General features: G+C 47.1%; 1 protein-coding gene and 1 long non-coding RNA gene across 5 annotated transcripts in view; one reads left to right on the top strand and one right to left on the bottom strand.

Moving 5' to 3' along the window:
* The window catches only part of TMCO3 (transmembrane and coiled-coil domains 3), a 31,145-nt gene extending 27,619 nt beyond the window's left edge, over positions 1–3,526 (bottom strand). For 2 of the 3 annotated variants that reach the window (XM_059995887.1, XM_059995890.1), the window contains exons 1-2: positions 3,344–3,526; positions 1,657–1,736 (exon numbers count right to left, since the gene is read on the bottom strand). The gene's annotated coding sequence lies outside the window, so the exon portion shown is untranslated. Of the gene's footprint in view, positions 1–1,656; positions 1,790–3,343 lie in introns of those variants that run through there. The other variant, XM_059995888.1, reaches the window with a different exon arrangement.
* Positions 3,527–3,688: 162 nt separating this feature from the next.
* LOC132413725 (uncharacterized) lies at positions 3,689–22,872 on the top strand. 2 transcript variants are annotated; one of them, XR_009516794.1, is made up of 5 exons: positions 3,689–3,825; positions 9,450–9,653; positions 12,622–12,684; positions 21,916–21,998; positions 22,412–22,872. It is a non-coding gene; the product is annotated as an uncharacterized lncRNA (long non-coding RNA). The 2 variants fall into 2 exon arrangements; XR_009516795.1 differs by lacking the exons at positions 21,916–21,998; positions 22,412–22,872 and adding an exon at positions 14,795–15,317.
* The last annotated feature ends 1,604 nt before the right edge of the window (positions 22,873–24,476 follow it).

Here is a 24,476-nt window from a genome sequence, read left to right as displayed (position 1 = left end):
TGGGTAGCATAGTCATTTTCACAATAATGATTGTATATTTCTCCATCTGTTTATGTCATCTTTGATTTCTTTCATCAGTGTAAGTTTTCTGAGTACAGGTCTTTTATCTCCTTAGGTAGGTTTATTCCTAGGTATTTTATTCTTTTTGTTGCGATGGTAAATGGGATTGTTTCCTTAATTTCTCTTTCTGATTTTTCATTGTTAGTGTATAGGAATGCCAGAGATTTGTGTGCATTAATTTTGTATCCTGCAACCTTACCAAATTCATTGATAAGTTCTAGTAGTTTTCTGGTGGCATCTTCAGGATTTTCTATGTATATTCTATAGGAATTCTCTGTATTATTTTTTAAAACTTTATGTGACTCTATAATCATCTCAAAGTTTTTAAAACTCTATATAAGTGCTTCCTGTTTCCACTACACCCTTATTGTGTGTAATGTGCACCGTTTACACTGCAGAGCATGGCAAACATGCCTATGACATTTGAATATTTTAAAGTAGGAAACGCCCTAAAACCAAAGGTTTTCAGTATGACTCAACTAAAGTGAAACCCAAGGTTACTTTTCATTTAGCGTGATAGCAAAAATCAATACTTTGAGCACAAACCTTCCCTCCTACAACTTTCTATTTATACATATTCCAATATTAATTAAAATATATCTCCCCAACTTTGCCAAATTTCTAGGAGGTTTTGCTTGTTTTTATAAAGGCAGAACAGGAATCCCAAAACTAACTTTAAAATCGATGAGATTATTTGATTAAGAAAAAAAATTTGTAATAAATGATTCAGAATAAAAAGGCATATGGGTTCATTATTAAGCCTACTCAAAAACAAAGAAACTTCCAATAATTTTACATAAAAAGTCCAAGATCTGGGGCTTCCCTGGTGGCGCAGTGGTTAAGAATCTGCCTGCCAATGCAGGGGACACAGGTTTGAGCCCTGGCCCAGGAAGATCCCACATGCTGCGGAGCAACTAAGCCCATGAGCCACAACTACCAAAGCCTGCGCGCCTAGAGCCCATGCTCCACAGCAAGAGAAGCCACCGCGATGAGAAGCCCGCACATCGCAACAAAGAGTAGCCCCCGCTCGCTGCAACTAGAGAAAGCTCGTGCGCAGCAGCACAGCAGCAAAGACTCAACACAGCCAAAAAAAAAATGTAAAAATAAAGTCCAAGACCAGGTTTTTTCAGAGCAAAGTCACCAGGTTAAGATTTCTCTCTCGCCTCCACTCTGAGTTCTATCAAGACTGCAGGGTGTGCAGCACTCTCCTGGGACACCCGCTGCTGGACCACAGAGCCCTAGACCATTGCTGGAGGCCCTCCGGAGAATGGGGGGCGGGGAGGCAGCGTCCCTGTTTTTCTACTTTACACACTAGGCTAAAATAAAATGCGAGAACCTGGCAGCCCTGCCCCCCAGCCTCCTGCACACGTGTAGCCAGAGGCCCCTCCGTCTCTCTTCCTCAGGACCTTCCAGACCCACCACCTCAGTTTTAGCAGGTCCAACTGCTCAAAGTCAGTGTGGTTTATTGACAGCAGCCTCTGTCTGTGGGCAGAGGCCGTCAGGACCAGGTGGGACACAGCTCCCGGGACAGCCCACCCTAGGGGCCGGCCGTCTACCCAGCTGAACCCAGACCCTAAAGGGGGGAGGGTGGCTGACCTGGTATGGGAGCTCCAGGCAGGAATTCCAGAGCGAGCCGCTTGGATGGGGCAGGATCAGGGTTAGCGGGTGCAGGGCCTCTGGAAAAAGGAAAGCAGGAGGGTTGTTTGCAGTATCTCTTCCTGATGCCACCAGAACTTCCAGGCCAGGCACAGAACGGGAAACAAAGGGGGGAACTTGTGGAAAGATCCAAGGAAGCAAAGAAACCCCCAGTGGAAGCGATCTACCTCAATGTAATCTGTGGAGGAGTTTACCTGAAAAGCCTATTTTACACTTTAACAAGTTAGATGACGTAAAGTCTATTTCTTAAAAGATAAAGCACTTATAAGCACTTACAATACAATTTATGGTTCACTTCTAATCAGTAAAATGGGAGAATGAGTTAAAAAAAGGGGGAGAGGAAGGAAAGAAGAAAATTCTTACGGACAATAAAAAGTTTTAAAGTATTTAATGTTAATTAAACTGTACAAAAACCCAGTATTCCGTTAATAATCCAATCACTGAGACACTGTCTTTTCAAAAATTTATATTATAAAAGAAATTTGGGACCAGTAAGACAGTATGCCGCTCTGGCCGAAAAAATGATCAGAAAAACGTATAAAAAGGCTGTGAACTCAGTTACGTTATTCGCCATCCGGTTCCCCCGGCCAGCCATGGGGTGCCGGGCGCACACAGCGCAGCCCGAGGGGAGCGCAGACCCAGGACGGAATGAGGCCTGGCGCTTTGGGAAAACAGGCCCTTCGAGGGTTACACTCTAGGAACAACATTTACAGAGCGGATCCTTGCATCTTCCCACCCTCAGGAAAGCGCTAGAGTCATTCACAGGATACTTGTCCCCGTGACAGGCAGCGACCCTCCACGAGGCCCCCCTCCTCGTAGCGGCTCCCCGGAGCTGGATGACGGGCTGTCCCCGAATCACGCGGAAACTCGGGGCTCACGTCGTGCGTCCTTTTCCCAGGGGACCTGGAACCTGGCGGGGCCGCCTGACACCTGGACGACACCGTGAACGGGGACCACGGGTGAGGTCCGACGGGAACCAGGGAGCGGCTCGCAGAGCCAGGACCCCCAGGGGCTCGTGGAGCGGCGGCTCCTCCGCAGATCTGACCCGAGGATCAGGCACCGGGAGAGTGTAGACTGTCCAACCGAGTGGCCCGCGGTGTCTGAAGCCTCGCCAGCTCCCGCCCGCACCCCCATCGGCCCTCCCCGCAACCCCGGGGCCGCCGCCAGGTGCGGGGTCCGGTAAAGGGTGCTCAGGTGCAGCACCGCTCTCGGCGCAAAGCCCGGAGGAGGAGAGAGTGGGCGGGGGCTGAGTGAGGCCGAAAGGACGGAACCTCGGGAGAAGGCGGAGAGACCCCTGGAAAGGAGGAGGGGAGACCTCTAAGGAGAGGAAGGAGAGACCAGACACCGCCCCCCAGGGAGGGGGAGAAGACATCCTCGGGAAGGGGAGACCCCCGGAGAGGGGAGACCCGGGAGGGGGATGGGAGACCAGACTCCCGGGGAGGGGGAGAAAGAACCCCCAGGAAGAGTAGACCTTGGGAGGAGAGACCCCGAGGGGAGACCAGACCCCGGGGAGGAGAAGAACTAACACCCACGGGAAGGGGAGACCCCCGGGGAAGGGAGGGGAGGAGAGGGAAGCCCCGAGGGCCGCACTTCAGGCCGGACCCGGGGCCCCGCGCCGAACGCTCACCTAGACGTTCCGGCCGCGCCGCGTCCCGGGCCCGGCTTTCCAGAGGGGAAGACCTTATCCGGCTTATCCGCATCCCTTTCCGGGAGGCGGGGCCGCCCCCGGGGCGGGGACGAGGACGGGGACGAGGTCGGGCACGGGGAGGGCCCAGGAGGCCCGCAGTGCTCTCTCGAACGCCCTCTGAGCCGACGCGGCTCAAAGGCAGTCGCGGCCCCTTTAAGGAGGCGGGGTGTGGGTTCCGTCCACCCCAGGGCGGCGCGGTGCACGCCGGGAGTCGGAGGCGCCGCGGGGCCTGCATCCCGGCGGCCCCGGGCGGCGCAGTGCACGCCGGGAATTGGAGTCCCGCCGGCCCGGCCTGACCTGTTGCTGCCTCCCTGGGCGGGTGTCCCGGGGGCTGAGGACAGGGACGGGGATGGCGCGGCCGGGCCGGGGCGCCTGCGCAGACGGCCAGGGCCGGCGACAAGCTGGGGAGCGCGGGGAGTATGGTAGGTGGCCCGCGGCTCGCCTTCCTCTCGGCTGCTCCCGGGCATCCGGGACTGGGGGCCGGCGAGGCGCTGCTGGGGCCGAGGGTTGGGGTCGGAGGTCGTGGGTCGGGGACTGGCGGTCGGGGCCCAGGGCCGGGCGCGGAGTCCTTAAGCGCGGCGGGGAGCACGCAGGTGGGACCGGACCGGTGACCCAAGTGCGGCGGTGCTGCTTGACGAGACGGAGGCACAGAGCGGGCCGGGGACTCCGAGCACTGCCTCCTCGGGAGCGCGAGCAGCCGGGTGACCCCGGAGGGAGGACGTTCCGGGCAGGCGGGCGTCCTGCCGGGAGATGCGGTGGACCGGATCGCGCCTGAGCCTTGCCGGTGGTCCAGAGCGGCCGGAACGTGGACTTCAGGGTCGAGAATGGCAGGGCTCCCGAGCAGGGTCTCGTGTTCCCCGCCGAGGAGGGCAGAGTCTCCCAGGAGAGAGCGGGAGCCTGGAAGGTCTTTGAGAAGGAGGGGTGTGTGCGAAGCGATCGCCTTTTGTCCGGAGAACAGGACTTGGATGGGAGGGGGTCAGGACTGCGGGTCGGGGAGGCCAGCTAGGAAGCGGCGGTAATAGCTCGGTAAGAAGAGAAGACTTGAACGAAGACTGTCGGTAGGAACAAGGGGCATGAGAGGAGGGAAGGGTGGGGAATTTCACAGAGCCGTTCAGAAAAGGAGCTAAAGGAGAGGAAGGGCTGTGCAGGCCTGGCTGGGGCGTCTGAGCAGACGGTCATGGTATTGACCAAACTAGGGATTGTAGAAGGAAGCGCAGGTTTGTACGGAAAGATGATGCTGTGAGGAGGGGGAGATAGCGGGATCTAGTTGGTTAGAGACGTAGATCTGGAGACCAGGAGAGGGCGGGCTTTCTGGAAACGTACAGTTACTTTGAAACGTCGTGGAAACCATGGTAGTTGAAGGGTTTCAGTGTTCATTCAGTACATTCAGTGGCTTCTGCGTGCAAGCGAGGTGGTGTGCAAGGTGCCGGGGCTTCGACGCTGAGCAAGCAGACGTGGGTTTGGTACTGATGGAGACGATGTCCCAGCAGGAGAGACGGGCACTGAACACGCAGCTACATTATTATAGCTGGGATAAGTGCCAGGGAGAGGCACCGGTTCCAGGCACCCGCAGGGTGAGGTGTGGGGTGTCAGATGCCCAGCCAGTGAAGGCTTGACCGCGGCAGCACGGTGTGAGCTGAGCTGAACTCTCGAGAATGAGTGGGAGTGGGGCAGCCAGATGTGCGCGGCGCACGTGTGGGGTGGGAGGGACAGGAATGGGAAGAGGGCACCGCGGAGCGCAGAGAGCCAGGGAGCAGCCGCGGCGGGAGGCTGTGATGGGCACTCATCTGGTCACAGGGAGGAATGGCAGCCTTTGTCCTCGTGGTAGTGGGAGGCCGGGGAGAGGCTTTCAGGCCGGAGAGAGGTGGTCCAGGAGGAATGTGCCAGGAAGAGGGGAGGCGTGAGAACCAACCTTCTGGGTGGGAAGAGCAGGCAAGAAAGCAGATGGAGAAGCGCCAGTCAGAGGAACGTGAGGGCTCGAGAAGGTCGTCCCCGCCTGCTGTACCTGAAACCGTCAAGGCGACTGAACTGATGGCACGAACTGGGTCAGTGTGGTTGCCCTGGCAGCCCCTTGTAAGTTGACCCTAAGAGGAGATCTTGTTGTATTCAGTGTCTCTGGAAGGGCATTTTAAGGATAACATTTTCATTTTGTATGTGGTCAGTTTTGGTGCCCAGATCACATGGGTGATTTTTTACAAGGTCACAATTAAAATGTTTGAGACTTTTTCCAGAGGTAGAGAATTTATCTGATGTTTTTCCTGGATTGTCCAGATTTTTTTTTTTTTTTTTTTTTTTTTTTTTTTTTTGCTGTACGTGGGCCTCTCACTGCTGTGCCCTCTCCCGTTGCGGAGCACAGGCTCCGGACGCGCAGGCTCAGCGGCCATGGCTCACGGGCCCAGCCGCTCCGCAGCATGTGGGATCTTCCCGGACCGGGGCACAAACCCGCGTCCCCTGCATCGGCAGGCGGACTCTCAACCACTGCGCCACCAGGGAAGCCCATGGGTCCCTTTTTTTACAAATTGCAACTTGAAGCTCTTTGTCCCTTTTGGGCATGAAGCACATATAGTCTTTAGATTTAGCTCTTGGTTGTTGTTCTAATCACCGTAGGGGTAACATTGAATCATTGGAACCTTACTGACCATCCCCTCCCCTTTCATCCTGGCCAGAGACCTGCTCTGGGCTCGGCTTGGACCCACGGCTGCGGTTGCTCATGCAGAACCGGCACCTTTGTGCCACTTCGCGGTTCCAGGGGGTAGGATCTGTCTTGGGATAGACAGGTCCTGCCACCTGGAATAGATTGATCATCTGCACTCCCCCCACTTTGTAACTCACGCGGTGACAATTCAGAGCGCTCTGGGTGGCCTGGGGCCACGTACTCCTCCTGCCTCCCTCCTCCTAGGCTTCCCGGAAAGCGCTCCCCATTATACTGTCGTGTGGCCGCTTGGTCGCGGTTTAGGAGGGGCTGCGGGAGGCTGCTGTCAGGAGAGGGACCTCGAGATGGGACCTCTCCTGGTCTCCAGGTGCTGGGCGGCGTCTCCTTGGCGGGGATCTGCCGACTGCATGGTTGTCACCTGAGCAACCGTTGCTCTGTTGGCTCATCTTGGAGAGTCTCAGGGTGCTAAGGTGGATTCTTTTGAGGTGGAATCACGTAACATAAAGTTAACTCTTTCGAAGTGTACAGTCCAGTGGTGCGTAGGACCTTCACCGCGTTGCGCTACCGCTGCCTGTGTCTAGTTCCAGAGCACTTCCATCCCCCGAAGGAAGGCCCACGCCTGTCGGCAGTCCCTCCCACGCTGCCCCCCCAGCCCCTGGCCGCACCGCCCGCCTCCGTCTCAGGACTTGCCTGTGCTGCACGTTTCACGCGAATGGAACCTCACAGCGTGTGACCGTTTGTGTCCGACTTCCTTTGCTCAGCATAATGTTTTCGAGGCCCACCCACATCGTAGCATATATCAGTACTCCATGAATTTCATTGTATGTATGTACCGCATTCTGCCATCACAAGCCTGACAGAATGTTAAAATCTAGCATTGACCGCAGTTTCCGTAGCGAACATGTCATGGGTCTTCTGAACGGTGCACCATTTTGGGGTCGAACACCTGTCACTGTCTTAAGGTGTCTGAGGTAAGCCTTGGCTTTGCCCACCTCCCTTGGGGAAGCCATCGGTGTCATCAAAGATGCCAGCATTGTCTTTTGTCAGTTTACTGTCAAAGCCTTTGGCATCTGACCGCACTGAGCAAAATTTAATCTTCCCAGAGAACAGAACCTTGAACTCTTTGGTTTTTCTCAAAGGCTCAATTTCAGGAAATAAGGTAGAGAATATGCACTCTACGTGTGCCCCTGGAACCCGGACTGTAGGCTGCAGTCGCTGGGTAGCTGCGGGTTTGTAAATGCAGCCGCGTGGAGCACAGTTCGCCCACCTGTCTGCGCGGTGCTCTCACTGCGGCAGAGACCAGCACCTCCTGACCTAGCTCCGGGGTTCTTAGCCCGAGTTCCACCTTCCCCCAGCCTCTGAGAAGCCAGGATGGTCCTAAAAGGTCCATGAAAACCCTGCATTTCTGTGCCAAACCATATGCCCACGTGTGCACCGCATACGTTTTCCAGGAGAAAGGATCCATGCTGTCATCAGATTCCAGAAGGGACCCAGGACCCCAAATGATCAACAGTCATTGTTCTAAGTAGCCAAAATATTAATTCCCTGGGTTACTCTAGATCAGTGTTTCTCAAACTTCTAAGTCCCAGGCCCCCTATACACTTTAAAAAATTATTGGGATTGTAGCCATTGGTATTTACCATATTAGAAATTAAAATGGAAAGTTTAAAAATATCTGTGTTTAAAAATAACAATAGTAAACCCGTTATATATTCACATAACATTTTTGCAAACATCTTTAATCAAAGTTAGGTTCTCCAATCCTCTGTGTTCAGTCTGTTGTGATGTCGCCGGTCAGGCAGCCTCTGGAAGCCTCTGCTGTGCCCCAGTGAGAGTGAGAAAGTGGGTAACGGCTGGAGGCACTTGGAGATACTCTTGTGACCGTGGAACCCCTGAAAGGTCTTAGGCCCCCGGTGTCCCCAGCCACACTTGGAGAGCAGTGTGTGTGGACTGCAGTGGCGTAACTTCTGCTCAGTTGTCCCCTGCTCTTCTGGCACCAGCAGGCACTGAGGGAGGCCTTAGCAAAAAGCGTTGCAAGCTTGCTCTGCTGTTCACTGGTGGCATTTGGTGAGGAGCTGGTCTGGTACAAAGGGGACATTTCATGTCTCCAATTCCTTCCAGTCTCAGCGCCAGGAGGGGCCACTGGGCCACTGGTGGGTCTTTAAATCTTATGAAAATAGATTTTCCTAACTAATCCTCTTTTCTTCTTTACGTTGGCAACTGAGAAGCTCAGAGCCTAATTTTCAGCTCACTTTCAACTCATATATATGGTGTGCGTGTCTGTGTCTTATCTCTGGCTTTCTTATTTTCCTTATTTCCTCTGCTTGATTTCCTCATCTACAGTTTGTTTTCCAGTTACACATTTCTGTAAATTATAATTTATTCTGTGTGCTTCTATAAACTCATCTTTTTTTTGAACAAGACTGAGTATAAATCATTTTAAGTAAAACTTTTCCCCTTATCATATTATTGTGTAAAGTGTCTTTTAAAGTATTAGCACCCAGTAGACTACAGAGTCTGTTTTGATTTACAGAAATTAATGAATGACTGTCATTTCTGCTGTTGTTTTCATCAGGCTACCTTGGATAAATAAAACCTTAACCATCCGATACCTGGAAACATGAAAATGCTATTCGGTTTCATTATATGCTATATATAGTACTGTTACATGGCGGTTTTGTTATTTACTACCTACCGACAGCCTCTGCCCTGTCTTTCCGTCTTATTTCTGTCTCATGTACACAGTCGTTCTCATTATTAGTATCATCTTCATTTAACCATAACAGGCTTTTTGCGCCTGCTTCTGGAACTTGTATAAGTTATTTTTCACACAATTCTTTGTTATGTGTGTTTGTTTTCATCAGCGTTCTGCTAATTTTAAACGGAGAAAAACTTAAAATAATGATGTTTCCAACCATGAGGTCCTCCTCCTGGCCATTAGGGCCTGAAATTAATTGAAGCCAAGGAGGACCCCCAGGTGGGCAGTGGTGATGTGGTCGGGCCTCGGGTTAGCCGCATTTCATCAGAGGGTACATATGTGTTATAAAGAGGAATTTCACTGAGACTTAGAAAAAAATTAACATCCTACTTCTTGCAAAGTGAACCAGATAGAGAACAAAATGTATTTTGTATAAAACATTGATTCTTCTAATTCGGGGGAGATGAGACTTTGTATATTTGTTACTGTGTAGATGCTGTCGTTTGAATTTTCAGAAGGCTGTGCAGTCTTTTTAACTGATGAAAAACAAGGCTTTGTCTTCCTGTAATTCTGAAGTGAAGTCCGGTCACCCAAGGAAAAGTTAAGTCCAGTTACAATATAGGAGTTAGTGATAGAGCTGAAACAGCTCTCTGGACTGGCCTCATTGGCTTTCCTGCTTCTTTTGCTTCCCACAGCATAAGCTTAAATCATCTCAGAAGGACGAGGTCCTCCAGCTCGCGGCACTCAGGCTGGTGAGAGAACTGCCATCCGGCGCTCAGCCCAAAGTGAGTGGAAACTGGACGCGCCACAGACAGCTTCTTCCAGAACCTGGCCTCGTTCCACAAGGACTCCATGCGAACCTCCGTGGACAGGAAGACGCTGGAGCCGCTGTATAACTGGTACAAAGGGAGGGGCGCAGTGGCGAGTGCGTGTGTCTCCAGGGAGCAGGGTGACTGTGCTGGAGTCTCCGTGCTGCGTCCCAGGGCCCCCGACGTGCATTCCCTTCCCGTGCAGATGTTCAGCTGCACAAAAGTCTGAGGACTGATGAGCAGCGAGCCCTCCTGCACGTGGCCTGGGCGGAGGCTCGTGTGCCCACGGTCGGCTGCGCACGGTCACTGCTCGGAGGCTTGGTGTCCAGGCCAGGTGGCTACACTCGTTAAGACAGTACTTCTCCCCAGCACTTGCACGTAGGCAGGGATACGTGGTGAGAAGGCCATTCCAGAACGATACCGACTCGTAAGAGTAATTCTGACGCGAGGGTACAGGTATCCTGCCCTTAACACCGTGTGCTGGTGTTGGAGCCCTGGAACAGCTCCAGCTGCAGAAGCTTCTGGAAAAACTCTTGGCAAAAAAACCTGTGTGTTGTCAGCTGGGGACAGTTGTTATTTTCATTGAAATTGGCACTTAGAATGGAGCTTTCCCTATCAAAATGCAGTCATGCGGCAAAAATAAGTCTGCGAGATGAGTCTGTGCAGATCCAGGCTGCTCAGCAGGCTCTAGATTCCACATCAAATGTCAGGTCTGTGCTGTAATGGGAGAGGCGGCAACGATTCAAGAGCTGATTTTTTTTTTTTCTAGCAGTTTCTAAGGTTAATCTTATCTTTCCAAAACTTAAAAAATAAAATCCCTCATTTAAACAAGTATTAACACAAACAGAGTAACTCCCTTGGCTTTAAGTTCTTGTTTATTTATTATTTTCATTTTTCACTTTTGAAAATACTGTGTATAATCTGTCTATCTAGATCCAAAAAATCAATTGAAAATTGCATTCCATTAAAAAAAAAAATCTTGGTTCAGAAACATGTTCTGTGGTTTAAAAAACAGATTTGTACTTGTTGTAGTTCTCCAAAAATGAACATTGTTTTCAGTGTGCTTTAAATTTTTTTGGCTAAGTTAATTACTGAGCTAATTTTGTAAGTCATATGCTATGCAGATTCTAAAAGTTATTCAGATATGTGCAGCTGCCTTTGGAAAAATATTTTTATGTGAAAATTATCTTTAGTCTTTAAGCTTCATCCCTTATCATTTAATTTTATTCATGCAATTCTAGTCATTTAAAGTAGACATATGGTACAGTCATTTTGGCCCCTAAACATAGATGTATAGTTCAAAGCCAGTTGACAAATAGAACAACTGTTGTTACACAATGTATACAAATGAATGAGTGCTTCCAGACTACTTTAAAGCATTCTAAATTATTATATGTGAAGTTTATCAGGACGGTTATTAGGTGAGGGCATCGTAGACCCATTTTTCTGTTATCCTGAAGGTCTGTTGTGTTAGGAGCGCAGGCTTGAGTCAGGAGGTGTGTGGGAACCTCTGTCCTATGAGCCCACGGCGGCAGGTTCTCACGGACACAGGAGCGTAGAGTTGGAAGGGTCTGTGATTTTGCTCATTTAAGGTAGGTCAGCAGTTCTTCTTTGGTAACAACATATGTATATATAAACGTGGCGTTGAGCACGTAAGAGTTCGATCTCGTGTGATGGAAGAAGAGTTTGTTGCACTTAACCTTCCTTTGCGGGAAGGTGCCGCGGGCCTGCTTCTCCCACCTTCTACGGCAGCAGGTGGTCTGTCATTGTGATGCCGGTTAGGAGACACAGGCTGAGGTCACAGGACCTCGCTTGGTGAGGCCCTGCTGATTCTTTTGATGGATTTCACGGTTTGATTTTCCCATGGAGAAATGCTAAGTTCCTTAATTTTATGTCTAAACTAGAAATTGCCCGGGGGGATATGGGGGGGCGGGGGGAGCCTGAATTTCTACGCTGTTAAACGTGGATGCAGAAACTAAACAACTGAAGAATGAGTATTGTGCAGTAGTATTAGCACTGTAGCAAATGAAATCACTTTTAAAAGAAAATCATCTTTCTTTTGCTTTGACAAGGTGGTGATAAAAACTTAAAATATTTTGAATGCTTTACAGTGTTTTTCATCGCAGTTTGCCTTTGGGCAAGGTAAAATTCTGTAAACTTGAAATTTTATTTTACTTTAGGGAGATTAATTAATTTTTTCTTAATGATGAAGTCTTCAAAGAAGTTTCAATGATTTTCCCCACCCCAAAAACCCAGGAACCTAGATTTTAAAAATAAAGAGTATTTTCTGGATAAATCATTATTTATTGCTATGTCTTTCACATATGGTAGAAAATTGCAGTGCATTGATTGATGTATTTGAAACACACTTGCCAAAACTATGTAGTAGAGGTATGATTCTTACCACCCATTTTAGTAATGCTTTTCAAAATATCCAAATTTTTAACTTGTTTTCCCCTTAACTTTAACTACAGACCCACAAGATGAAAATAAAATTGGAATTGATGGAATTCAGAAGTTTTGTGATGATTTAAGCCTAGATTTAAGCCTAGTATCACCGTTTTGGGTATAGTGTGGAAATTCAGGGCCATGACTCTATGTGAATTTAGCAAAAAGAATTTGTAGATGGCATGACAGAGCTTGGGTAAGTAAATTGGTCTCAGTTTAAACTTTTTCAGAAAGGAAAGTACTTTCAACATTAATTATGTTTCAGCAACCTGTAAACTTCATATCAATTTATGTCCTTTGAATAGTTTACGAATTTCTTATGCATTTGTACTATTAAACCTTTGGTTTTCTTTTAAATTCCAGTTAAAGTTTTGTTCAGTGTTTTTATTCAGATTAATTTCTTTTGTAACACTTTCTCCTTTTAATTTTTTTCCTTCCAGTTTTGAATTGACGGTAGACATCCAGGTGTTTTTGCTGGTTTGTTTTCAGCCATTTAATTTATCTCATAATACTGTGTGCTCCATGTATAATTTGTTGTGTTGCTGTATTAAGCATTAATAAAATGTCATTCTGTCTTTTTGCTTGTAACACCTCCCTGTTCTACCTACAGGGTTGGGATAAAAGCTTCATCCATACCGTAACGTGTTTCTGACTTGCTGGATGAGTCGGAGAGGTAAATGAAAGTACATAAACTTCTAATCACTGAGCTTATTACTGTTTCAGGAGGTGTGTAAAAGCTGACTTGCTGCTACTCTGATAGCTCAGTGTTGACAACCTAAACTCACTTATTTTTAGCCCCGGAAGGAGCTCAAAAGCCTTAGGTAAACATGTTGTGAGGCTGTGCTGACAGCGTGCTTGTTTTCACTAAACCCATGTGTCTGTTGTGACGTTAAACTCTATGAGACTTTATTTCTAATATCTCACCACATTCCTGGTATTGAATAAAACCAACCAAACGAAAGGTATCATTGTAACAATTTGTAACAGCATATGTGTTCCGTGTTCTTTTCACCTAGGAAAGCCTAGATGAGTTACCAGTAGTTTTAGAATAGGAAAGACCTCTTAAAGAAGCGTTCCCTTGGCATTGGACCGCCTGTTAAAGGTTGTCCCGCCTGTTAAAGTCTCCCCAAAATGGGACATTTTGGAAAGAAGTGCTTCTTATAGAGACGGTTGATGGCATTTCTTAGACGTTGTCTAGAAATACACTGTACAAGTAAAAATTTTTTTTTTTTTTTTGGCAGTAGGCGGGCCTCTCACTGCTGTGGCCTCTCCCGTCGCGGAGCACAGGCTCCAGACGCGCAGGCTCAGCGGCCATGGCTCACGGGCCCAGCCGCTCCGCGGCATGTGGGATCCTCCCGGACCGGGGCACGAACCCGCGTCCCCTGCATTGGCAGGCGGGCTCTCAACCACTGCGCCACCAGGGAAGCCCACAAGTAAAATTTTTAACTTCCTATTATCCTATAAAGTATCATAACTTAAAAAGTATATTTTAAAGATTTTGAGAGTGAATCTTCCCAAAATGTTTTAGATAATCTCACGCCCTCTTACCTGGAGTACACAGAACATAACTTTAGCTTACAAGTTAATGATGGTTGGTGGACTGCTCTCTCTACACCTCAAAGAGCAGTTAAAGGTGAAACTATTTTTCAAAATATTAAACAAAAGTATTATGAATGTATTAGTGAGCTATATTGTGGAGATAACCTTGTTTTTAGAGATGTGAAGGACTTTGCTTCTAGTCTGAACAGCACTAACCTCTAGGAACGCTTTGGCTTTCGTGTCTGCTCTGCTGTGATTTCTCCACATGTCTTCCTGCCTGCTAACTCCTGACTGGTTAGAACACCTGCCTTTAACAGTTAATTCTACATCCTTTCTTGGGGCTGCAGGATTCTTAGGTAAACTGAGTAAACTTTATGAAATACCTTGACATCTTTTTAAAGACAAAACACTGTCTGTGTGGATCTTCTCTCTTGTGTTCCGTGGGTCTTTTTATCTGTGTTTAACCCAACACCACATATTCTTAATTGCTGTAGCCTTAGAGTAAGTCTTGAAATGAATTAGTGAAGTCTTACTACTTTGTTCCTCTACTGCAAGATTGTTAGTCAGCTTTTATTATTTCAATGGGGGAAAAAGAGCCTTGTCAACAAATGATGCCAAAGCAACTGGGTAAAGGTGAAAAAATTTAACCTCGGTCCCTCTTTCACATCATATATAAAAATTAATTGGGGCTAGATTGTAGACCTGTACAAGATACTGACAACCGTAAAGTTTGAGACAAAACATTAAGAGACTATCTTTGTAACCTTGGGTTAAGCAACACTTTTTCAGGGAAGACATAAAATGCACTAGCCATAAGGAAAAAATTGATAAACCGGACTCCATCAAAGTTAAAAACTTCTGCTTATCAGAAGATGCTTTTAGGAGAATGAAAAGGGTAAAACAGTGGGAAAATATTTGTTCGCTCTTTGTATATGTTATAATGACTATAAAAACAGTAGGAGAATTATAATTTATATATAATTCCTAAATAAGAGAGCAAGGAGTAAAGTTATTTTAAAATTCAATCCAAAAGAATCCAAGAAAAAAAAAAAGCACACAAGGAAAATTAGTTTATGGCAGGACAAATAGCACATGATAAAATGGAGGATTTAAGCCTGAAAATGTCAGCATTTACATAGTTATATTAAGTGTAAGTGACTTAAATGTTAGATGGATTGTTTAAAATCAACTACCGTGGGGCTTCCCTGGTGGTGCAGTGGATAAGAATCTGCCTGCCAATGCAGGGGACATGGGTTTGATCCCTGGTCCGGGAAGATCCCACATGCCTCGGAGCAACTAAGCCCGTGCACCACAACTACTGAGCCTGCGCTCTAGAGCCCGCGAGCCACAACTACTGAAGCCCACGTGCCACAACTACTGAAGCCCACATGCCTAGAGCCCGTGCTCCGCAACAATAGAAGCCACCGCAATGAGAAGCCTGCACACCGAAACGAATAGTAGCCCCTGCTTGCTGCAACTAGAGAAAGCCCACGCGCAGCAACGAAAACCCAATGCAGCCAAAAATAAATAAATAAAATTTAAAAAATTTTTTAAAAAGTCAACTACCATGTGTACTGTCTACAGTAGATACAACTAAGACATAAGGGCACAGAACAATTTGAAGGACAGAAGCTGATACATTATGCAAACATTAACCAAAAAAAGGCTGACGTGGCTGTTAATATTAAAACAAACTTTGAAGCAAATAGTAATTCTAGAGATAATGAAGGGCATATCCTTTTCTTTCTTTTTTTTTTTTTGAAAAAATAAAAGGTGCTTTATTCAGGAAGCCAGCAACCTGGGAAGATGGTGGACTAGTGTCCTCAGACCATCTCCAAGTTGCTGGTTAGGGAACAAAGATTTTAAAAGGGAGTCTCAGGTGTATACAGGCTGGGAGGGGGGGCTACATGCAGAACAGCACAGTCAGCTCCAATAATCATCTCAGACTGGTCCTGCAATGGTCTGGTCAGCATCATCTCCATGGTTTTATGCACAATTAATCTTCTATTCCAGGGTGGGTCTGCTTCCACCTTCTTAAGGCCCTGGAATTCTGTGTTCCTGGTCATTTTCAGCTGTGGATGCACATCCCCTGAGTTCTCAGTTCCCCCAACTCCAGCCCAAGGCAGGCAGAGCAGGATGGTATTTAGCAACGGGTATCACATTTCCAGAAGACCTCACATCATGTCTCAACTAGAGACATGTTGACAAAGAGGAACCAACCAGTATATACATGGAGGAGACAACAAGGAGGGGAAAGTTATGTGTTAATGAATTAAAGAGCAGAGGAAAGGGGGAAGGAAGGAAGGAAGGAGGAAGGAAGGGGAGAAGGAAGGAAGGAGGGAAGGAAGCAAGGAGGGAGGGAAAGAAGGAAGGAGGGAGGGATGGAGGAAAGAAGGAGAAGCAGGAGAGGAAGGGAGGGAGGGAGGGGGAATCTGAAGGACATTTCTTAATGATAAAAGTTTTATTTCACCAAGAGGGTAATAGTTTATTTAAAGCAGAAGTTAACACTCTAAAGAGAAAGAGACAAACTCCAAGCAAAGTGGGGAATTCTCACATCTTACCAACTGGTAGAATAAGTAGATGAAAAATCAGTAAGGAAATAGAAGATTTGGAAAAGGAGATAGAACTTTTCCCTTGATGTTGAAGAATACATATTCTTTTCAAAAAGACATAGAACATTTATAAACATTGACCATAAACTGGGCCGTAAAGTAAGTTGAACAAATTTCAAAGACTTGAAATGATACAGAGCATGTTTTCTGACCACAATAGAATTAAACGAGGAATATAACAAAAAGATAGATTGAAATAAGTGTGGATATGACACCTCTGAATAACCCTTGGGTTGAGAAAAGTTACAGTGGAAATTAGAAAGTATTTTGAATGATAAAACACTGCATATGAAAACTTGCAGGATTCAGCTTCTTAAATGCATATTTTAGAAAGAAAAGTTGAAAATCAGTAAGGAAAGCATCCATCTTAACAAGCAGAGAAAAGAGCAGGAAGTTAAGAGTGTTGACAGAAGGAATTAGTTTTTTTAAACAGGCAGTCATTTCATGAAATTTTTTAAAAGTTGTACGTAGAAAGGATTTGTAAAGCCAAAAGCTTGTTATGTGAACACTTATAAAGTAATGAATAACAAATAACCAATATAGAATGAAAGGGGGACATCACTATAGACCCTACAGATTAAAGGAGGAGAGTATTATGAACAACTTTATGTTAGTAAATTTGAAAACCTGAATGAAATAGAGATGTTCTTTTAAAAATGACAACTTACTGAAATGGACACATGAAGAAATAGTTCCATAACTCTTACAGAGTCTAAACCCATAATTTAAAATCTTTTCAAAGAGAAAACTCTTGGCCAGAATTGGTTCACTGGCACATCCTACCAAGCTTTTAATAAAGAGAATAGCACCAATTTCACACCACCTCTTCCAGAGAATAGTATAGGAAGAAACACTCCGCAATATGTTCTGAGGCCAGCACAACCTAGATAATAAGGCCTAGAGAGGACATTTTGAGAATGGAAAATTATAGGCCACTCCCAGTCATAAGAATCAAAAGATGCTTATGATGAACATAAGACCCAAAAATCCTAAACAAATTTTCAGCAAAATAAATTAAGCCCCCAAAACAAATCAACCAAAACACCAGGCTAATTTGTCATGACAATGTTTGTTGTAGTCCAGGAATGCGAGATCTTTTTAACATTACAAAGTTGATCAATGTAATTGATCACAGTAACAGAAAAGTGAGGGGGTGGATATTAGAGCATAACATGGGACTTTTCAAGCTACAGGAATTAAGAGTACATGACACTGGGGGCCAGATTAGGTGAATAGGCCAGTGGAGCAGAATGGAGAGCCCAGAAACATCCGTGTTTACAGGAAGACTTGATTTATGGGAAAGGTGGCCCTTTGGAGAAGCGGAGAAGGGACAGCTTTTCAGCAGATGGTCCTGGGAGAATGGTCTGGTCGTATGGAAAAAATGCATCTTGATCTCTGCCTCACACCGTACATGAAAGTCAGTTCAGGTGGGTTGTAGATCTCAGTGTGAAAGGCCGAAGGCAGAAACCTTTAGAAAATACTGGAGGAGAATATCCTTATGGCCGTGCAGTAGGACAGGTTGTAAAACACATGAAAAATCACTGTAGAGAAGACTGTAGAGTGTGCTACGCTAAAATAAGAACTTCTGACCAAGAAACAGCATCGAGAAGTGAAGAGGCTTCCACGTGAGGGGTGGGAGCCATGAGATACTCAACTGACAAAGGGCTGTGTCCCTGATACGTAGAGAATTCCCACAGAACAACAAGAAAAAGATAACCTAACTGAGAATGGGCAAGAGACCTGACCAAGGCCTTCACGAAAGATGCATTCCATATGGCCAGTGAAAGTACAAGCAGGCACTCAGCCTCATTCATGGCAGTGTGCACATGAGAATACACAGCTCACTCTTCCAGGACGGCTCCAGACAACTCACTCTTCCAGGACAGCTCCAGAGCGGCGCTGGTGGGCAGTCAGCTTGGAGAACTGTTTAACAAGACTCATGAAATCATGGGTGGGTGTCTGCCGCAACACATTCACTTGTGTGCCGGGATACATGTCCAGAAACCATTTAACAACATTCTTTGTGACCAGAAAACAAGGAACAGCCCAAACATTTACCGTCAGCAGCGCATAGAAGTTATAAAATATGAATACGGTGGAGTGCTACGTGACAGTCTCAATTCATTACCTAATTGAAAGTTTAAAAATTTACTTTCTTTCTGCATGAATAATTTCAAAGAAATTCAGTATGAGGGTACGGAGCATTTTGAAACACTTTGGCAATACGGAGCCTAGTACGTTTAGCCTCTATTTTAAATAGATCTGCCGTAGCATGAGGCAGCACAAAAGGTGAAATTTATAGTTTATCCTGTAATTCCTTTACTGAGAAAAAAACATTGTCTTATTTATTTTTATGCCTATAGACACTTAAATAACATGTTTATAAAAAAATCATTGACTAGGGACTTCCCTGGTGGCGCACTGGTTAAGAATCCTCCTGCCAATGCTAGAGGACACGGGTTCGAGCCCTGGTCCAGGAAGATCCCACATGCCATGGAGCAACTAAGCCCGTGCGCCACATCTACTGAGCCTGCGCTCTAGAGCCCGCGAGCCACAACTACTGAAGCCCGCGTGCCTAGAGCCCACGCTCCGCAGCAAGAAAAGCCACCGCAATGAGAAGCCCATGCACCGCAGCAAAGATTAGTCCCCACTCACTGCAACTAGAGAAAAGCCCGCATGCAGCAATGAAGACCCAACGCAGCCAAAAATAAATAAATAAATAAATTTATTTTAAAAAATCATTCACTAGAGAATTAGAGCAGTTACTGATTTTGTTTCTTTGCTTCGTGAGACTAACTGAAGGAATATAAAATGGTTAGATGCCTGAACATTTCACATACATTTTATTTTATAAGGTTTTCTGAGGGCTTTTTTAACAAAAATAAAGCAAGATGAGGAATTTTACGGCTGCGAACCCCAAATGGAACAATTGATTTTACAATTTCCAAAGTATATTACATGGTCTGTCCTCTGAAGGGTTAAATATAAATTAAGGAGATTGATACAAGTGTTCCTATAATTCCTAGAAAAAGCATGGACAGCAGTGGAAAGGGGTAATCAAAAAAAAAAAAAAAAAAAAAAAAAACCCACAGATGAACCCTTCCTTTCCTTCAGGTTTCTGTGTCTGCTTATGTGTGTGTGAAGATGTGCATGTGCTGTATTGTTTTGTGTGTGATGGTTCCTTAGCCTGTGCTTAACTGATAGGCTAAAAGAGGAGATCATTAAAGCTCCTTGACCCCGTGTTTTGAGGTAAGAAGCTTCGCATGGTTTTATACTGGCTAGAGTCCGCAATCAGTTGGCTTTGAAAAATCATAATTTTTGAGGAAGTAAAGTTTCATGATTATTAGCTAATTTTTACATTGGCCCAAAGACCCTTTTTTGACAGAAGGAACATCTTTATGATCTAATTCTAAAGGGAGTACCTTCTAAACATTTTCTTACTCGGGAGGTAGGATTTTAAGAGGTTATTGGAAAGAATATAGGTGCTGTGAAGGTTCCTTTTATGGTCACTGGAGTAGCTTTTATTCTTGATTTCAGCTCTCAAGTTCTGTAATTTTGAGTTTTGTTGTTCTGCAAATGGCCAAGTCCATCAGGACAGCACTCGGCGTGTTTATGTAAGTGATGCTAGGTCTCTGAAAATGCACACTTCTACTTTAGTTGTGTGGTTTGCAAACATACAAATCGGGAACTTTATAAGAAGGGTTTCTAGGACCAAACGAACCTAAAAGTAACTAGATTTAATATCTGCCAAAAATCTTATTTTTCTTTCTTCCCCAGGTTTACCTCCATTTCTCAGTGTGACACTTTTCATCATTAAGATGCGTTGAGTATAGATTTCCTAAGTGATAAGGATGCAGACTTAGCAGGACGGGACTAATCATCTAGGCGTAAATGCCGAGGGCCCCGTAGGTAAGGTCCAGCCAGCCTTCCCTTCTACCAGCTCCTGCAATTTCCTGACCATTGCTTTCTTTCTGATTAAGACTCCAGGTTATTTCAGACTGAGAACATCTCATGCACTTTAAACACACAGGGAACAGAGGCATTTTATTTAAAGTTGGCTGCTACTCATAGATTCTTTTGCTCATCCAGTGTTAATGATTGACCCTGGAAAGCTCAGGTCAGAGCTCCAGCTTTAATAGTTTTTTGTCCAGGTGGGACCAAACCAGATTTAGGTAAAAATCTGAAAAGTGATTAGCTGAGTATTTTGCATTTAAAGGAATTTGTTACCTTAAATGTTTACTCATCAGCTTTTCACATTAATCTAACTGGTGTGCACCCGTAAGCATTATTGCAGTATGACTGTTTGGTCATCCGACAGTGATGAGTGCTCGCCGACATGGTTAAATGCTGTCAGCTTTAGGAAGTAACCTTCTCAGCCCCTTGACGTACTTGTGTATCAATCATATAGAAAGAAATCAGTACTAACCTTGCAGTGAGCAGAGAATGAGTCTGTATTCCAAGCACGGTGGGTCGGGGAGCATCCTCTACTGCAGCCCTGAAACGGCGTTCATGTGGCATTAAGACACCATTTTATGATCGAGCCCCACAGCGTCGCGTTCATGTGGCATTAAGACACCATCTTATGATCGAGCCCCACAGTGTCGGTCTGTATAGAAGTTGTGAGATCATCGCTACCTTCCAGCCAAGGAAAAATGAAAACTGAGGACGTTGACTTTGACTAGTGACCAAATAAACATGCTTAATTGTCTTGACTTTAAATTCCAAGTCTTTTTTTTTTTAAGCTTGTTGGGTTTTTTAAATAAATTTATTTATTTACTTTTGGCTGCGTTGGGTCTTCATTGCTGCGCACGGGCTTTCTCTAGGTGTGGCGAGTGGGGGCTACTCTTCATTGTGGTGCGTGGGCTTCTCATCAGGTGGCTTCTCTTGTTGTGGAGCACGGGCTCCAGGAATGCAGGCTTCAGTAGTTGTGACATGTGGGCTTGGTAGTTGTGGCTCGTGGACTCTAGAGCACAGGCTCAGTAGTTGTGGTGCATGGGCTTAGTTGCTCCAAGGCACGTGGGATCTTCCCGGACCAGGGCTCAAACCCGTGTCCCCTGCATTGGCAGGCAGATTCTTAACCACTGCGCCACTAGGGAAGTCCCAAGAAGTTCCGAGTCTTTATAGTACTTATATGATCGACTTTTGAATCAGATTCTGTTTTAGTTCTTAAGTGGCAAGGCAGGTCTATTTGGAAAGCACTGTGTCCCTTCCTTTCTAAATGAGTTTTTAACTTGTAGTTCATCACTTAGAAAGTGCATTGGGCTATTTTTTAAAAATAAATGATATGTGTTAATAGTATCCAGGTCGGTTCAGCTTTCAAGAAAGCCCAATACATAAGAAAATGAGAGTCTTTGAAATGGTTTAATTAGGGGATACTTACTTACATGTCCAAATAACATAGTACACAAATCCTTTTTTTTTTTTTTTTTTTGGCTGTGCTGTGTGGCTTGTGGGATCTTAGTTCCCTGACCAGGGATTGAACCTGGGCCACCGCAGTGAAAGTGTCAAGTCCTAACCACTGGACTGCCAGGGAATTCGCAACAAATCCTTTTTAAAAGACATTTCCCCGGAGTTACAAAATTAGATTACACACAACTTCAGGAACACTTCTGAACGCATTAGCCCTCGTGTCACTTCTAGGTGAGGTTGCTGATGGTTATTGAGTAAGTGAACACCAGCGCGCTGAGAAGTGGTCGCTGTGCAGCGGAAAAAGAAACTGGGATTCACTAATGCTCTTTCCCTTTTTTCGCCAGACTTAGAAATGGCCGTCGCGTATTGGAATTTGGTATTCTCCGGAAGGCTTAAGTTTTTAGATCTTTGGAACATCCTTTTGTTGGTAAGTGGCTTCCTGCTTGCCGGGGCCCCGCGGGAGGGCTCAGTGGGTGCGGTGGCCTCCGTACTAACTGAGGGCCTGACCGCGGGCACTGTGGGGCCAGGGCCTCGCGCAGAAGTCACCAAGCAGCAGACCCGCGGCCACGCTCTGCCACCAGCTGAAAGCGGCGCCCAGGGGCTCTGCCCCGGCTGCTCCGAGGCCGCGTCCTCTGGACTGCCCACCAGCGGGCCCCCCCACCAGCTGTGTTCACAGGCTGGGGCCACCCCGGATGTCCTGTGCATCGCTCGGGAGGAGTGGGGGCTCAGCTGGCCCCGGGGGGGCGGGTCCTTCGGGCCGGGGTCTCGGCTGCGGCTGCGGGGAGCGTGCAGGGTGCGGGCCGCCCTGACCTCGGGCGGTGGCCGTGCTGTCCTGCTCAGGTCCCCCTGCGTGCGAGGAGCAGCCCTTCCACCGGGTGGCGGGGTAGGGACTGTGTGGGAAAGCCCTCCTGGAGCAGCCTGGGAAGGACCCCAGAACGCCACGCGGCAGAGGGACACAGGGCTCACGTGGGACGGCAGGTGCAGAAGAGCACACTGTGCTGGTCACGCGCGTGTTCTGAGGTGTGAGACGAGCTGGCGAGCCGTCTGTGAACCGTGTGCCTGTGACGTGTGCAGACGGGCCCACAGCGGCACCTGCTGCCTTATGAGCTGGGAGCCTCTGGGAGATAAAGGGGAGGCCGGGCCGGGGCCGGGGCTGCCCCTTGAGCTGCGGGCGGGTATCCTGCATGTGTTCGCTGCACCTGAAGTACCGAGGAACTACCGAGGCATTTCCGGAAAAGTGTCCCATACCACTTCAAAGAACTCCCCGGTATTTAGGAAAATAAATGTATCAAAATGCTACTTGCCCGCCCTGTTTCTGAATTGGTTTGGGGCTTAGGTGAAGAGATTAAAAGTGCTGCCTCTTGATTTGAAGTAAGTTTATAATTTTTGTATTTTTAAAGTTTTATTTCAATTTGTGTCTAAATAAGTCTGCTTTCTACATCTGCACATTGGCGTTATGTAGCGCTCAGCGTTTACCCAAAGCGCTATTATTAGTTTAACTTCTGACAATATTGTTCCGGTACTTATTCCTTATCAAATTCTGTTCTGAGATAGCCAGGCCAGTAGAACTCCTGAGAGCTAAGTCTGTACCGTAAGTCTGGTGGCTTTTTTCTCTTGTGTATTAGAAGCATCGCAAAAGATCAATCCCAAGAAACACTTGGAACCTTCTGCTAGATTTTGGAAATACGATTGCAGATGACGTGTCCAGCTAAGATGAAGAAGGTACGAGAAGTAGTCGGAACTCAGGCGATGGCCAGAGGCACTGACGCGGGCGCGCACGTCTCTGCCCCCGGACCACGGGTCAGTGATGGCAGCGCAGGCCCCGGGGCGGACAGCACCTGCTGACTCCTGGCCCGACCCCGTCCGGAGACGGGGGTGGTGATCATAGTGACTAGTAGTCACTTTATTATGTCTTGTAAATCACACAAAAGAAAATACAGCTTCATATTTAGGTAAAGTCAGGAAGACAGTTGTCCGAGCTAAGCCATTTCAGAGTGGACGTGCAGAGGCCCTGAGGCAGACCTCAAGCAGGACAGTCACTGGGGCCCGCTGCCCCGCGTGTGGCTGCAGCGGCTGTTCCGTCGCACGGCCGAAGCTCACGGAAGACCGCAGCCTCCATTTGCTCACCTGAGCACGACCACGCCTGCTGCGGCCCCCACCCCAAACATTTCAGGACTCGGGGAGCGTTTGCCTGCCTGCTGAGCTGTGGGCGCTGCCCTGTTAGGGAAGGATGCCCACCCCCCGGCCCCGCCCACCATCGGCTCCCTCTGCCCGGCCAGGAGGTGACTGTGCACATTCCCGGCGGGGTCAAGGGTGGGCGGTCCTCACAGGGCCGGCTCCACACAAGCACACCAGCACTTGCCAACCCTGGTCTGGCTAGAGCAGAAGAGGGTCACTTTAGCCAATTCTTTAAGTGGAGCACAGGCTATAGAAAGTTAAAATCATTTGAGTTCTTGAAATATAAAAGTTGGATTGTGAAAAAATACTTTGAATGTAAAAATACTGCTCTAAGTCGTTGATTTTTTTAAAAAATCTATTTGCTCTCCTTCAGGAGTGGGGCCTGTTCTTATAGATGATTTCGTAGAATGTGCACGGCCAGTGGTCACGGGTGGTTAAGGCAGCCCTCTCTAGGCAGAAGATCGAGATGGATTAAGATGAAAAGGGAGCTGTCCTGCAGGAGACACTGGCCAGCCATGCCCGTTGCCCATTTTGGAAGTCATCCTGACCAGTCGTGAGACTGGAGACCCTCTCCTGCTGCTTAGAGAAGACGCCGCTGACTGTGGACGCCGCACGGAGACCCTCTGACCTCGCTGCTGGGGCGCCCAGGGACCCAGTCATAAGAGACCTCCTCATGATTTCCGCGTTTACGGAGGAGCTGGGGCCTGTCTGCAGGCTGCAGGGTGGC

Source organism: Delphinus delphis, chromosome 18 (genome assembly GCF_949987515.2).
Source record: "Delphinus delphis chromosome 18, mDelDel1.2, whole genome shotgun sequence".
Lineage (NCBI taxonomy): Eukaryota > Metazoa > Chordata > Mammalia > Artiodactyla > Delphinidae > Delphinus > Delphinus delphis.
Note: the sequence above shows the minus strand (reverse complement) of the source record. Positions and strands in the feature narration are given on the sequence as shown.